The 15495-nt window shown below is 40.3% G+C and overlaps 1 long non-coding RNA gene and 1 other non-coding gene across 3 annotated transcripts in view; one reads left to right on the forward strand and one right to left on the reverse strand.

The window, feature by feature from the left end:
* The window catches only part of LOC121012852 (uncharacterized), a 91980-nt gene that overhangs the window by 53626 nt on the left and 22859 nt on the right, over positions 1-15495 (reverse strand). The window lies entirely within an intron of this gene.
* Positions 738-819, forward strand: TRNAQ-UUG (transfer RNA glutamine (anticodon UUG)). The gene has a single exon. It is a non-coding gene; the product is annotated as a tRNA-Gln (tRNA).

The following is a 15495-nucleotide window of genomic DNA, read 5'->3' on the forward strand; positions in this document are numbered from 1 at the left end:
TGTAAGCTGTCGGCAGCTGACAGCACTGCAAAAATAATTCTTGTCTGTAGACACGCAAGTAATACTGACTGATGGAGGGACCCACCCTCCCACCTATGGAAAAAGACAGTCTTTTCCATTGGTATATTCATTTCAATAGTCCTCATCTAGAAATGTATTGTTCTTTTGGATTCTTCTTTGAATTGCTCGTAACATCTGGTTTTTCACTGATCAATGAGTTAAGTAAGATCTTCAACCCATGTTTGTTTTATATTTGTAAAAAAGTCATGATTTTCCCTATTTTTGAAAATTACCCCCCCCAAAAAAATAAGCTTTCAAGCCTGATTAATGTTGGGTGTATTTGTGTGTGTGTGTGTGTGTGTGTGTGTGTGTGTGGTGTGTACATGTGAGTGTGTGTGATTTAATTATCCTAGCAATACTTCCATTGGGGGAAAAAAAAAACTTCCATCAATAAATTTGTTTCCAAAGAGTTTATCTGAGCAGATTTCCACTCTTTTTTATATTTAAAATCTTATTTCACTTCATGGTTTAGACAAAGTGACAAAGATTATAAACAATTTGTGGGGGGAAAATCACTCAAATGATTATTGAGAGTTGCTCTGTTCCAGTCTTATTCATTGTTATAGGCTAGTTGTTTACCTTCCCCCCACAATTAATATGTTTAAATTCCGATCCCCGATACTTCAGAATGTAATCATATTTGGAGTTGAGGTCTTTAAAAAGAAATGATTCGGGGCGCCTGGGTGGCTCAGTCGGTTGAGTGTCTGACTTTGGCTCAGGTCATGATCGCATGCGTGGGTTCGAGCCCCGCGTCTGGCTCTGTGCTGACAGCTCAGAGCCTGGAGCCTGTTTCAGATTCTGTGTCTCCTTCTCTCTATGCCCCTCCCCAAATCATGTTCTGTCTCCCTCTGTCTCAAAAATAAATAAACATTAAAAAAATTTTAAAAAATAAATAAATAAAAAATAAAAAGAAATGATTCAGTTAAATGAAGCCATTAGGGTGGGGCCCTAATCCAATATGACTGGCATCATCACCATAAGAAGAAACATTAGGGGTACTTTGCATACACAGAGACACAACATTTAGATGACAGTGGTTATCTAAAAGCCAACTGATCCTTTACTTATGGCCCTTACAGGAAACCAACCATGACAGCACCTTGATCATCTCCAGCCAGTACTGTGGAAAATACTATCGTTTAAGTCATCCAGTCTGTGGTATATTGTTACAGCAGCCCTAGAGCACTAACACATTCATCTATTGGACCAAGGGGACTAGTATGTGTCTCACTATTGAAGATCTCTCTTCAAGGCCATCCAAGAACAAATTCACCTCTATGGTATCCACCACCCCAGGCAAAGTTATCTGGTCAAAGCTCATGCTCCAAGTCCTCAAAGAGTTTCTCCCATGTTACAGGGTGACCAGGCCAGCATCCCAAGTTGTCATGCCTAATGCTACCTTTGGTAAACCTACCTTCCAGTTCAGCTTAATCTTTGATCCCTTCAACATCAGCCCTGTTACCAGAACAGCCTCTCACTAGGTTCAGTCGTGCCTTCTAGTGGAAAGAGCAATTCCAGATGATGGGGAATTCCATGGCGTGGTGAAGGAAGCAGGTTGAAATAATGTAGGAGTGAAACTGGAGATGAAGACCATCCATGGATAAGCCACAGAGCAAACAAAATTCCCCAGAATAAAGGAGGATTAGAGATGGAGAGGATGACCCTAGAGCCAAAAGCCAGAATGCTCTCATGAATGTGGGAGAATAACTTGAAGGTTGATGCAGGAAATGAAAAAGGGGCTAGCGCATGAGAGTGGAATAGTCTGGAATTAGCAACGGAAGCGAGATTGGCAAGATGACAGTACTCCTGTCCTAAAGGTATTTCAGTCATGAAGGAGACACACCAATAAACAGATAATTAAAATACGCTCCTTATCTGTACATGATCAATATATGCTAAGGGAGCCCATAAGAGATATACGTATCCTGGCCTGGGTCAGTGCAGAGCATAAAGAAGGAAAGCATTAAAGGAGACCTGAGCAGTGTTTATTCAGCACCATACAGAGAAAAGTACCAAACGTGGCTGAAATGAACTTTCCGGTCACTGGAAAGGCATCTCTGTAAGTGGAGTAGAGATGATTGATCAGGCCTTGTCATAGACTAATGAAATCTTTTCTTGTGTTCACTAATCAATATTCTGATTATCAGTTTATCTTTCTGAGTACACGAATTCCGGCAAAGGAACACCCCAGATGGAGAATGTATGCATTCCAGCAACTAGAATTGAATATCTCAACACTAGATTACTTAGGTCTCTTGTGAGTAGATTGCCCCATGAATCATCTTTCCTAGGTTTTCAGCTCAGAGAAACGGACAGGGCTGAGGGCCAGACTAAGGGCCTCATTCATGAAATCCTAGATTCATGAAAGGTAATGGCTTCTTGACAGTCTTTTAGCATTCTCGTGGAAGGACCCTAACCTACTCTTTAGCCCCTTTGCAGCTTTTAACAATGGGCATGGCAAGTATGAATTGGATGTCACCAATCAGCTCTGTGGAAACATAAACCCATTTTATTTTTATGACTACACATACTTTTCTTTGACCAGCCCTGTTATTGCCCAATAGCAGAAAAACTAAATTTGATCCAATCAGAAAGCTTAACCCAAACCAGTAAATTTTCCAGTTGCTTTTAATTTAAAATGAGATCTCTTAAGTGAGTATCCAGTCAGATGCAACTATTATTATCAACTATCACTGTCCAGTTCAGTGTTTTCTCTCTGCCTATAATAATCCTCCTCTGCTATGGACTGCATGTCGGTGTGTCCCCAAAATTCATATGTTAAAATTCTAACCCCCGATGTGATGGTATTAGAAGGTGGGGTCTTTGGAAGTGATTAGGTGGCAATCTCATGAATGGGATTAGTGCGCTTATAAAAGAGACCCCTCCCCACCCCTCTCCTCGCCAAAGCTCCCTAGCCCCTTTCACCCTATAAGGACACAGTGAAAAGATGGCCATTTATGACCCAGGAAGCGGGCCCTCCCCAGACACAGACCTGACCGTGCAGGTACCCTGACTTTAGGCCTCCAGCTTCCATACTGCCAAAAATTAACGTGTGTTGTTTGTAAGCCACCCAGTCTGTGGTACGTGTTATAATAGCCAAATTGGTCAGAGGCAGTCTTTATCCACCTAACTCTCAGGAAGCCTGTGAGGGCTCCTGGCCCATCACCCATGTGGTGTAAGACCTAAAATTAAGATCCAATATTATGTGCTGCTTTGACATCTGATAAAATCTGTAGGGCCTCAAATAACCTAATGCCCAAATTCTCCCTACTCTACCCCATGTAGAAGGTCCCCTGGTTGAAAAACCCTCCTCATCGAGGGGACCAGGCACAGCTACTGCTTATCCCCGAGCAGTGGATTTCTGTTCCTTGCCCAGCCCCAGAAGAATTCAAATAAGCCAATCACATCCTCCCACAGGAACCAGTCACCTCAACCTCTTGATGCTATAAAGGCTGCCTCCCAGCACCCTTGACTGTTTGCTCAAGTCCTCATACAGCCCGTGTGGCCTTGCATAGCAGACTGTATCCTCCTCCCCTGGGTGGTGAGTACATGTAACTAATTACCTACCAGCATTTCATGTGTCCAGTGTTGGGTGTCCTATGTTTGGCCATCCTGATAACTTTAAAGCAGAAATCCTGTCACCAACAGGGTCCATAAGAGGTGATTAAAACACCCAGCAGCAGCAGGGAAGGAATGGAGATTCAGTTACGTGACTGACTGCATTGACTATGGGGAGGTCTCTTCAGTTAGATCTGGCTGCTGGAGTCCTGACTTTGCTCACTGACACTGGTGTTTTATCACTCCCAATTCTTTGGAATGGTCCTTTAGATGGTCTACAGAAGCTTAGAAAGAAAGGCCTTGGGGCGGCTTCCTGCTTGGGCAATACCCAGTGTGTTACCCATAGGCAGGCTTAATCCATGGGGCCTTATCCTCCCCTCTCCCGGGAAGCCTCTTGTTGCAGGGTAGCTGGCCAGCCAGCCAAGACCTCAGCTACCTTCCCTAGTTGACTCCAAGCCTACAGGGAACCTCTGAATCTCCCTAAGCTGAGCTTGGCTCCAGAGAAAGCTGAAAGTGATCTCTGCTTTCTCTTGATTCACGTGGTTGTCTTATTGGGACCCTTCTTGCTCCAAAGGCAACAGAGGGCTCTGCAGATTTTGTTGCTCAGAAAACTCTAGAAACCTTATGTCAGTTTCTGACTTATTTGCCTTTATCTACAAAACCGGAAGTGATGGTTTAGAATACGTTCCCCATGTGTAGGCATGGGGTCAGAATAAATCAAATGCCTTCTTTATCTCTCCTTTTCATTCCCTTTTGGCTTTCCTTCCCCTCAAAGCTTCATAGTGACTATGGTGCCAACTGTGGTTGTGTGCTCACCTTCTTTACTTCCTTTCCTTACATTCACTCACCCCTTGTTGCAATCTGATTCCAGGCCCTGAAACTCCTCTCCATAAAGTCACATTTATCTTCAAACTGTCAAATTCAATGACAGTTTATGTCCTGCTCTTATTTGGCCTCCCTGTGGCATTTGTCACTGCTGTAACACTCCCTCCTTAAAACTCACCTTAGCGTTAGTGACACCACCCTTGCTGACCTGTCCACCTCCTTCTCTGACCATTTTTCCATCTCTCGCATGCAGGATCTCCCAATGATGCCTCAATGATGCTGTCATCACTGCTCAGAGCCTGATTCTTTGTTCTGTGCTCTTCCAGCCATATACGTCCTCACTGGGTAGCCATGTTTAAGTCTGTTTTCCTTCAATGACCATTTATGACCCAGTTCCTCTAACTTCTTATTTTCAGCTCAGACATCACTGCTGGGCTCTGGACCCACAAAGTCTGCTCTGTATTTGACATTTCTACCTGAAAGTTGCCTAATCACTTCATACTCATGAATTAATTAATATGAATTAAGATCCTTTCTTCCCTCTGTATGCTTCTATTTGAAGGCATAAACATTTACCCAATGACTTAGTGTTTCAGTCATTCTAGACTTTCCCCCTTCAGTCCCCATCTCCTAAGAGTCTGCTTTTACTTCCTACATATATGTTGGGCTCTCTTTTTTGCTCTGATGATCTGAGACCCTCATCTTTTTTTTTTTTTTTTTTGCCTGATTATTGTTCTCTCAACCTCTAGATTGCACAAACCCTTTATCCTACCCAAGCTCCACAGCGATTTTCTAAAATTGTCAATCTGTTCATGTCAGGTCACTTTCTTGCTTAAAACCTTTCAGGTTCCAATGACTTTTAGGATGAAGGTCAAATGCCTCAGCCTAACAAACAAGGGCCATCGTGATCCAACGGCAGAGAGGTTAATACTTTGGCATCATGCTTTGCTCACTAGAGGTGAGAACGTAGACAAGTTACTTAACCTTCCTATACATCAGTTTCTTCTATCTGAGAATAGAGATAGAAATAGCACCTATGTAATCAGATTGTTGTGAGGACTAAGTGAGATGAGGCATGTGAAATACCTACGGCAGTGCCGAGCACATAATAAACAGCCCATTTTTATAGTAGGTGTTATTATTATATTCTTTCTAATCTTTTTCATCCCTTCTCTTTAGACATACTGCTCTACTTGACATTTGTGAAAGCAGCTTGTGATTTGATTCTTTTGGCTTTCTTATCACGGTTGCTTCCTCTGCTTTGTAATGCCTTTCCCCCATTCTTTATCTAGCTAACACACACTGAGTTTAAAAACCCTTCTCGTCACTTCTTCCAGGAAGCCTTCCTTGACGTTTCCACTTCAGTCTCCTCCAGCTTGCCCTGGGCTTTCATAGCCCTTTATAGATATGTTTATCTCAGCACTTAATACCTTGCATTAGACTTGATCATATGTCTGCCTCCTATGCAAGACCGTGTGATACTTAGTGATACGATACAACTCTCTGTCTGCAGTTCCAAGAATAAGATTTCACACCATTGAACTAGGGGTTCAGTAAATGAAATTTACTAATTTACTAATACTTTCTTTTCATCAGAGATGCCAAGCCAACTTTGCTTCCCAAAAGCACCTTTGAAATGATTCTTATCTCATTCCTTCCTCTATTAAAAATCCCAATTTCTAAGCAGTGCTATTAGCTTACTGCCAATGCTGAAACTGAGCTAGTCAACTGATATTTACAGTTCAATATACATATGTAAAGGATATTTGTATTTTCAAACAAAGCACATATTAAGACAATGGAATGAATTTTTACTGATGACACTGAAAGAAGTATAGCAGTAGGAGGGGGTGGAGCATGATAAGGTGGGGAAGACAAATTTACATGGGACTTTCTTAGCACTCTTCAAGTAACATTAAGTGGGTGTCCAGCATCTATAAGTAAGGAAGACTGAGGACTACACTATGAGGAATTAAACTAGGAAAGCATCAATAAACTTTATAATTAAGCTAGTAGCTGACATATTTGACCAATATGAGTAATAAAAAAGCAACATGACCGTATAAAGAAATAACATCTTGATATATGCTGTAACATGCTAAGTGAAAGAGGCCAGATACAAAAGGTCATATATAATTCTATTTATATGAAATGTCCAGAATAGGCGAATCCACAAATACAGAAAGTAGATTAATGGTTGCCAGGAGCTAGAAGAATAGGAAGTGACTTCTAATGAGTACAAGTTTCTTTTGGGGCTGATAAAAATGTAGTGGTGATGGGGGCACAACCTTGTGAATATACTAAAAGCCACTGAATTGTACCACTTTGGATGGGTCAATTTTATGGCATGTGAATTATACTGCAATAAAAATGTATAAGAAAAAAAGTGATGCACCAAAAATTATTACCAACGGGGAAAAAAAACTGTGAGTTATTTATTGTTGCTATTAGAGGGTCCACAAATAAAATCACATTTTCTAAATATGAAGGATTATGTAGCCAGCTCTTTTAATAGCTTATATAAAGCATTTTTACATTTCTTTTCCTCCAGTTTCCCAGAAACCTTCTGCTGTGTTGTAACCATTCATTCATAGACTCTAAAAACTATAATTGTCAGTTAGTTGGTGTTTTTATTTCGGCTTTAAACTTCAATTTTCTTTAAATAATTTCTATTAGTTTATAATGCCCAATTTAGCTCATTCAATAAAAATAAAAACCTGCACTATTTTAAGTTAAATTCAAATCTCCCTTTTGACCATTAGTTCCACTTTCAAGACAGACATTTTAACTATTCACTCTGATGCCATGATACGCTGTAATTAATAACATTTTCGATTTCTTTTTATTTTTCACAGTGACATAACTTATTACTACTGTTCACTATAAATGTCAATTGTACCAAGGCATAAATGGAAACATTCTTTAGATAACAGAAAAAATATACTGACGCTTTACTGGTAATCTCCAACCACTTAGATAATGCAAAGTTGAGAGATCATTGAATAAATGCTTATCGAATGTCCACCATGTAAAGCTATCGCTTTCAATCTTTTTGTGCTTGAGGGGATATTTTGAAAACCAGCTACCTTAAGCAACACACTTGAAAAGATTAAATGTACCATATAAGTTAGCAGTAATTATACTGCAATCTCAAAATATAATGTCTCATTCGCATCTATATAAGTATGTAGTCATTATCACCTCAAACCTGTTAGGATGGTAGTCATCAAAAAGTTAAAAGATAACCAATATGGGCAAGGATGTGGAGAAAAAGAAACCCTTGCTCCCTCTTGGTGGGAATGTAAATTGGGGCAGCTGCTATGGAAAACAGTATAGAGGCTCCTCAAAAACAAAAACAAAAACAAACAAAAAAAACCCCCAAAAACAGAATTATCAGATGACCCAGCAATGCCACTTCTGGGAATATACCTGAAGGAAATGAAATCACTATCCCAAGAAGATATTTGCACTCCAATGCTCATTACAGCATTCTTTACAATAGCCAAGACATGGAAATAACCTAAATGTCCATCAGTGGACAGATGAATTAAGACAATGTGGTATATGTATACAATGGAAAATTATTCCACCATAAATTTGAAGGAAATCTTGCCATTTGTGACAACATGGATGGACCATGAATACATAATGCTAAGTAAAATAAGTCAGACAGAATGTGGGAATCTGAAAAAATTGAACTCATAGATATAGAGAACAGATTGGTGGTCGTCAGATTTGGGGCTTGCAGAGGTGGGCAAAATGGGTGAAGGGGGATACAAACCTCCCATTAATTTATCTTCCCTAAGGTAAATTAGTCCTAAGAATGTAATGTACAGCATGGTGATTATACTTAACAATACTGTACTGTCTATTTGAAACTTATTTAAGAGAGAAGACCTTAAAGCTTTCTTAAGAAAAAAATTTTGCAACTCTGTGACATGAATGTTGACTGAGCTTGTTGTGGCAACCATTTCACAATATGGGAATCATTCTGTTGTACAATATCGAATCATTATGTTGTACACTTAAAAATGGTACTAAACTTATAGGTGCACTAAACAATAGCTCTAGTACACCTAACACTAATTGAGATCTTTATATCTCAATAAAACTGATAAAAAGTATACAGTCATCATGGTGTTCAGAATGACAATGTTCATGTTTCTACCAACTGTCTGTTCATGGGAATGTCAGCGATTTTTAGCATGCACCTCAAAACTCTTCCAGCCTCTACCCACTACCCACTTTCTTTTTTTTTTTTTTCTTTTTTTTTTTTTACGTTTATTTATTTTTGGGACAGAGAGAGACAGAGCATGAACGGGGGAGGGGCAGAGAGAGAGAGGGAGACACAGAATCGGAAACAGGCTCCAGGCTCTGAGCCATCAGCCCAGAGCCCGACGCGGGGCTCGAACTCGCAGACCGCGAGATCGTGACCTGGCTGAAGTCGGACGCCCAACCGACTGCGTCTACTACCCACTTTCAAGGCTACACTTGCACATCTTCAGCTATTTATTACAGCTGTACCACATCTCCCAGTACCAAAATCTGTATTAGGGTCCTTCAGAGAAATAACAAGAACCAATGAGAGTGTGTACATATAATATATATATATATATATATATATATATATGTGTGTGTGTGTGTGTGTGTATGTGTGTATGTGTATGTAAATACATATATATTGGGGCACCTGGGTGGCTCAGTTGGTTAAGCATCCGACTTTGGCTCAGGTCATGATCTCACAGTTCATGGGTTTGAGTCCTGCATCGGGCTCTGTACTGACAGCTCAGAGCCTGGAGCCTGCTTCAGATTCTCTGTCTCCTTCTCTCTGCCCCTCCCCTGCTCATGATCTGTTTCTCTCTCTCTCTCTCTCTCTCTCTCTCTCTCTCTCTCTCTCAAAAATAAATAAACATTAAAAAATTAAAAATGTATATATCAAATTTGTTATATGCTTATTATTAAAAATTGGCACACATGATTATGGAAGCCAAGAATTCCTAAGACCTGTACTCAGAAAGTTAGGGAACCAGGAGAGCAGATGGTAAGTTCCAATCTGAAAGCCAGCAGACTCAAGACCCAAGAAGAACCAACATTTAAGTTTGAGTCCCTTAGCAGGAAAAGCCCAGTGTCCTAACTCAAGGCAGTCATGCAGGAAGAGTCCCACCTACTTTGAAGGGGGTTAGCTTTTTTTTGTTCCATTCAGTCCTTTAACTGATTGATTAAGGCCCACCCACAAGGAAGAGCAATCTGCTTTACTCAGCCTACCTACGCAATGTTAATTTCATTCAAAAACGCCCTCGCAGACATACCCAGAGTAATGTTTGACAAACTATCTGGGCATCCTAGAACTCAGTCAAGTCGACATATAAAATTAACCACCAGAGTTTCTCAAATAGAGGGAATTTAATACAAGGATTTGGTCACAAAAATGTTAGCAGAGCTAAAGGAGCAAAAATCGAAAGATGTGTTTATACAGGAATGGAAGAACAAAAGAGGAAATAGAGTTACATAGATACTGTGCCCCTGTGGTGCTGAGGCTTCTGGGAGCTGCTTTGGCCAGTGCTGCTGCTACACTCGCTGCTTCCACCCTGCAGGAGGCCGAGCGCCTGCATCTCCACTGAAACCGCAAGAGCTCAGACTGGGAGACGTTCGTTACTGCTGCTGCTACTACTGAAGCCAGAGCCCACACGCACTGTGCTGCTAACTCTATTGCTGAAATCACTTCCTGGGCAGGAGCCCAGGAGCCTAAATTTGCCTGCTGGCTGCTGCTTCTGTCCAGAAGTGCTGCCACAAGCAGGAAAAAATGGCTTGTTCCCCCTTCCACCCTTCATCTAATCTCCCACCCAATGCCTCCCATGGGCATGGGTAGGACTTATATGTAAGCTCTCGGGCAAGAGAATCTGGGAAATATCGTTTGCCACCTTTCAATCCCTTGTGATTCAACGGAGATAGAAATGGGGCAGAGAGCCAACAGCCACATAACCAGAACAGCCCACATGATTACTCTTTTTTTTGCATGTAATTTGTCCCACATGGGGAATCAGCTCTGCTTTTTTATTCCCCAAACCCTACTAAATGCAAGCTGTTATGTGCAGCAAACTTTTTTGAAGGTTTTATATAATTGAAGCTATAATGACATAGGGGAGGAAAATCTCAAAATTAAGTACTAATTGTGATTGTTCCCACAAGCCAAGGGGGAAAATAAACGTAAACACTTTTGTAGGGGTTCTCTCCTGGCCACCCTCTAGGTTCCAGCCTTGTTTGTTTCCCATGCTCAAGGTCCATCCTCCTCTCTCTGTTCCTTGCAGCCCCACATCTCCTCTTCTCCAGGTTACATCCCATACTCCCCACCCCTGCCTCACAATTCACTTGTTCCTCCTGGAAGATTGCAAACCAGTCTTCTCTTGACAGAGAAGTCCAGCTTTCTTTGTTTTCTCACTCTTACCTATATCAAAGTACTTTTATTTTTATGTATTTACTTATTTTATAATTTTTTAATGTTTATTTATTTTTGAGACAGAGCATGAGTGAGGGAGGGGCAGAGAGAGAGAGAGAGAGAGAGAGAGAGAGAGAGAGAGAGAATCTGAAGCAGGCTCCAGGCTCTGAGCTGTCAGCACAGAGCCTGACATGGGGCTCAAACTCATGAATCATGAGATCATGACCTGAGCAGAAGTTGGACGCTCAACCCACTGAGCCATTCAGGCGTCCCTATCAAAGTACTTTAAAAATAAAATATCTGTCTGCCCAAGAAATGCATTTGCCACTGCTCTAGATGGAGAAAGCAGTTGTAGTAAATTTTTGTTTTAAATGATCATTTCTTCTTTCAGTTATTTGTATCCTTTTTCAATGCAGTTTTGAGAATATCAAGCCTCTTTTTATTTGCAGCAAATGATACCTTGCCCTTCACTGTCAGGTACCATGCACTCAACTCTGTTTCATCTGCAGACACTGCTGTAACAATACACTTACTTAGTTGTACAGCAAAATAATTTCTTCACATTGTTGAAAAGTTGTCCTCATACCTGTGAAGTATGCTGAGATCTTCACTGACCGAGATCCTCTGAAGGAGCAGATGATCGCAAGTGTGGTAGCAAATACAATGAATATGACATTAGCCCTTAGTTTCAAGGAGTCTCCAATCCATGTCAGGAAAATAAGACCTACATATAAAAACTACAAAATAAAGCAAAATACTTCAAGGTCTGTTGGGGTGGGGAGATGGGAAGCAAAGAACCATGGGAGTTCGAAAATGGCTTTCACAGGATGTGGCCTCACAGCTAAACGTTGGAGGATGAGTTTCGACAATGAGAGAGCGGGAAAAGAAAGTGTAGGTGGAAGGATGCCATAGGACAATGGATGCACAAGAGTACAACCACCTTCAGGAAACTGTGTGATTAGTAAATATCTTCTCTCATTGAATAGTTTGCCTTTTCATTTTGCTGATGGTTTCCTTTACTGTGCAAAAATTTTTTGTTTTCATGTAATCTCTTTTGTTTATTTTAGCTTTTGTTTTGTCCTTGCCTGAGAAGACTGGTCCAAAAACCATTGCTAAGACCAATGTCAAAGAGCTAACTTCCTATGTTTTCTTCCAGGAATTTTATGATTTAGTGGAAATGCAAATCAGCGTAGCCACTATGAAAAATAGTATGGAAGTTCCTTAAAAGATTAAAAATAAAACTACCATATGGTCCAACAATTTCACTTCTGGTTATTTACCTGAAGAAAATGAAAACACCAATTCAAAAAGATAAATGCACCCTTATGTTCATTGCAGCATTAATTGCAATAGCCAAGATATGAAAGAAGTCTATGTGTCCACTGATAGATGAATGGATAAAGATATGGCATATATGTGTGTGTGTATGTGTGTATATGAGTGTGTGTGTGTGTGTGTGTGTGTGTGTGTGTGTGTGTGTATAATGGAATGTGAATTAGCCATCAAATATGAAATCTTGCCACTTTGGGCCATATGGATGGACCCACAGGGTATTAGAGTAAGTGAAAGAAGTCAGACAGAGAAAGACATGCTATACTGTTTCACTTATATGAGGAATCTAAAAAACAAAACAGAAATATACTAATAGATACAGGAAACAAACTGTTGATTACCAGACAGGCACAAGTGACATAGATGAAGGACATTAGGAGGTACAAACTTTCAGTTATAAAAAAAGTAAGTCATGGGGATGTAATGTATGTGGCATAGGGAATATAGTCAATAATATTGTAATAACTTCATATGGTGAAGATAGTGACTAGACTTGGGATCACTTCGTTATGTGTAAAAATACCAGGTCACTATGATTTACACTGAAACAAATAGGGTGTTGTATGCCCATTATACTTCAATAAAAAGAAAAGAAGCTGTGAGTAGTTAACATAAAGTCTTGAAATTCTAATCAACCTGAATGATTTTTTTTATTCCTACCTTTATGTGTTTCTACATCAGATTGACCATCACTATCTTAGTGATAAGCCACAAATCTAGATGCATTGCTTTATTCTCATCTACCTCTTTCAGATTCAGGAGGTGGAGGATAAAAAAATACAGGTCTTGCAGGAAACAGACTATTTGCAAAATACTTGGGAACCCCCTCAGGGGAAACTAGTGTGCTAAAGCAAGCAGGGTTCACCTATGAATCTGGGTCAGATTGAAGAGGAAAAGCACTGGGACATTTAAGATGCTTCATTTCTCTTTAGTGTTAGTAGTTAGTTCATCTTACCTCACTCTTTTTGGGCCTATAAATCTTTCTTACCTCTCTTCATTGACTTCTGATCTTCCTAAAATTGGTCTGGTTGACTCTGCTTTCCTTTGTGTTTCTAGACTTAATTTTTTATTCGATAATTTATTTGACTTCATACCCTGGTATCTATTTCTCATCTAACATGATGTTTCCAATATAACCTAAATCTGAAGTAGGTTCATGATTACTTCCCTCCTTTTGGTAGTTCTCAATGCTGGGGTGGTAGTACCCCCACAGAAGGTATCTGGAAATGGAAATGAGTAGTGGTTTGTATTGTCACAGGATTGCAGGGTGCCACCAGCATTTGAGGGGCAGGGGCAGGAATGCTAAAAGTTCTACAATTTGGGGGATATTCTGACAGAGTCGTTTTCTCATATAAAATGCTAATAGTCCACTTCATGGAGAAATATTGCTTCTCTTGATGTTTTTATTTGTAAGCGTATTAAACAGGCCCAAGCACTTCAGCAGAGTGGACCAAAATGATTCCCCTTAGCAGTCTAGCATCATGCCTTGTGTATTTTTTTTTTAATGAGGAATTGAGAGGAGCTTGTTGCTATAATAATAGATTTATTGCTTGGTCCAGGAAGGCAGAAATTCAGACTTAGATCCCCAATTAATCACTCCCTGTCCGGCAATAATGCTGTTTTCCACCACAAGGGCTTCACAGGCATTTTGCAAATTGTCTTTATCTTTATCCATTGTCAACCGGTTCCCTCCCTGCTCCCCCCCACCCAATAAAGTCACAGGAAGTGTGCTACACAGAAAGAACCATAGCAAAATGGGGACCAAAATATCACATCATAAATGGCTGAACAAATAAATGCCTAATATATCAATGAGAGTTTTTATTACAAGCTCAGATGAAAGACTAAGGTATATATGAGCTGGCCTGTGCTGAGACTTCTACTCCTATTCTGCTCCCATACAGAGATGTAACTTTCCTAGTGGCTGAATAGAGGAAGAAAGTGAAAGAAGAAAGGATATTGGCTCTGTAGCTAGGATAAGTTTTAGTTTAATTTATTACCTTGGTCTCATTCGTCAGCCAGAGATAAATGTAGAAAGAATCAGAAATGACAAAAGAAAGAAATCTGAGTCTTTTAGTGCCTAGACACAGGTCCCATCCAGTCTATGTCCTAGAGAGAGATGCAAGAAACAGAATGTACAAGACGGTGAACAAGGCTGAAATTCCTAATTCTTTTTTTTTTTTTTAATTTTTTTTTTTTCAACGTCTATCTATCCCTGGGACAGAGAGAGACAGAGCATGAACGGGGGAGGGGCAGAGAGAGAGGGAGACACAGAATCGGAAACAGGCTCCAGGCTCTGAGCCATCAGCCCAGAGCCCGACGCGGGGCTCGAACTCCCGGACGGCGAGATCGCGACCTGGCCGAAGTCGGACGCCCAACTGATTGCGCCACCCAGGCGCCCCTGAAATTCCTAATTCTGAGTGTAAAGCTTCCTAATGCTGTTGCAATTCTGCTCAGTAGAAATCTATGATCTAAAGAATGACTTTTGTCTCTTGAGACTTCATTTTCTTTCTTCCTTCCCAGAGATAGAGAACCAAAAAGAGGGTTGGTAGAAACAGGCCTTGAAAGGTGGATGGAAGAACGTTCACACTCTATACCTTAAGCCTTCATGTGCTTTTTTGGCAAAAGGTGGTCATAAATAGTGTTATAGGGTACCTATATCAACAAATTTATCAACAATTATATCAACAAATTTGGCTTGGAGGTGTGAGATGTATTCTGGAAAAAAGAAGAATCCGTATGAAAAACTATGAGGTATAGGTATAGTGAAGAAGAGAAAGTTTGATCATCTAGGGGTCGAATTGGCAATATTGGTTACAAAGCAGATATGGAAACTGGGAAGAGAAGGTAGTCAAGCTGATTACCAGATATGAGGAGGGAACTCTGCACTAAAATGCAACAGATAGGATGCTGAGCATGTTTGGGGTAAGAAAAATTGTTTCTGGTAGCATGTTAAATCTGGGTGAGGTGGTATATCCAGATGAAGATGTCCAGGAGGCCATTGGTATATGGGTCAGGTACTCAGTAAAGAAGTTTACACCATGTATTTCCTTGTCTAACAGGAACCTATTTATTCTTCAAGGCCCAACTCAAAGGTTTGCCTTTACTCACTCATATAAGCAGGATTCCATGTAATTGTTCCCAACACGCTTTATACCATTTCTGACAAAGCATTTATCAGATTTTTTGTTCCTAATTTTTTTCATGTTACATAAAGTCCTGGGTCATGATGTATGCATCTTTATATCCACAATACTTTGCACAATCTAAATAATACTTACTGA

Source organism: Herpailurus yagouaroundi, unplaced genomic scaffold, assembly GCF_014898765.1.
Source record: "Herpailurus yagouaroundi ecotype Mexico unplaced genomic scaffold, PumYag 197, whole genome shotgun sequence".
In the NCBI taxonomy this organism is placed as follows: domain Eukaryota; kingdom Metazoa; phylum Chordata; class Mammalia; order Carnivora; family Felidae; genus Herpailurus; species Herpailurus yagouaroundi.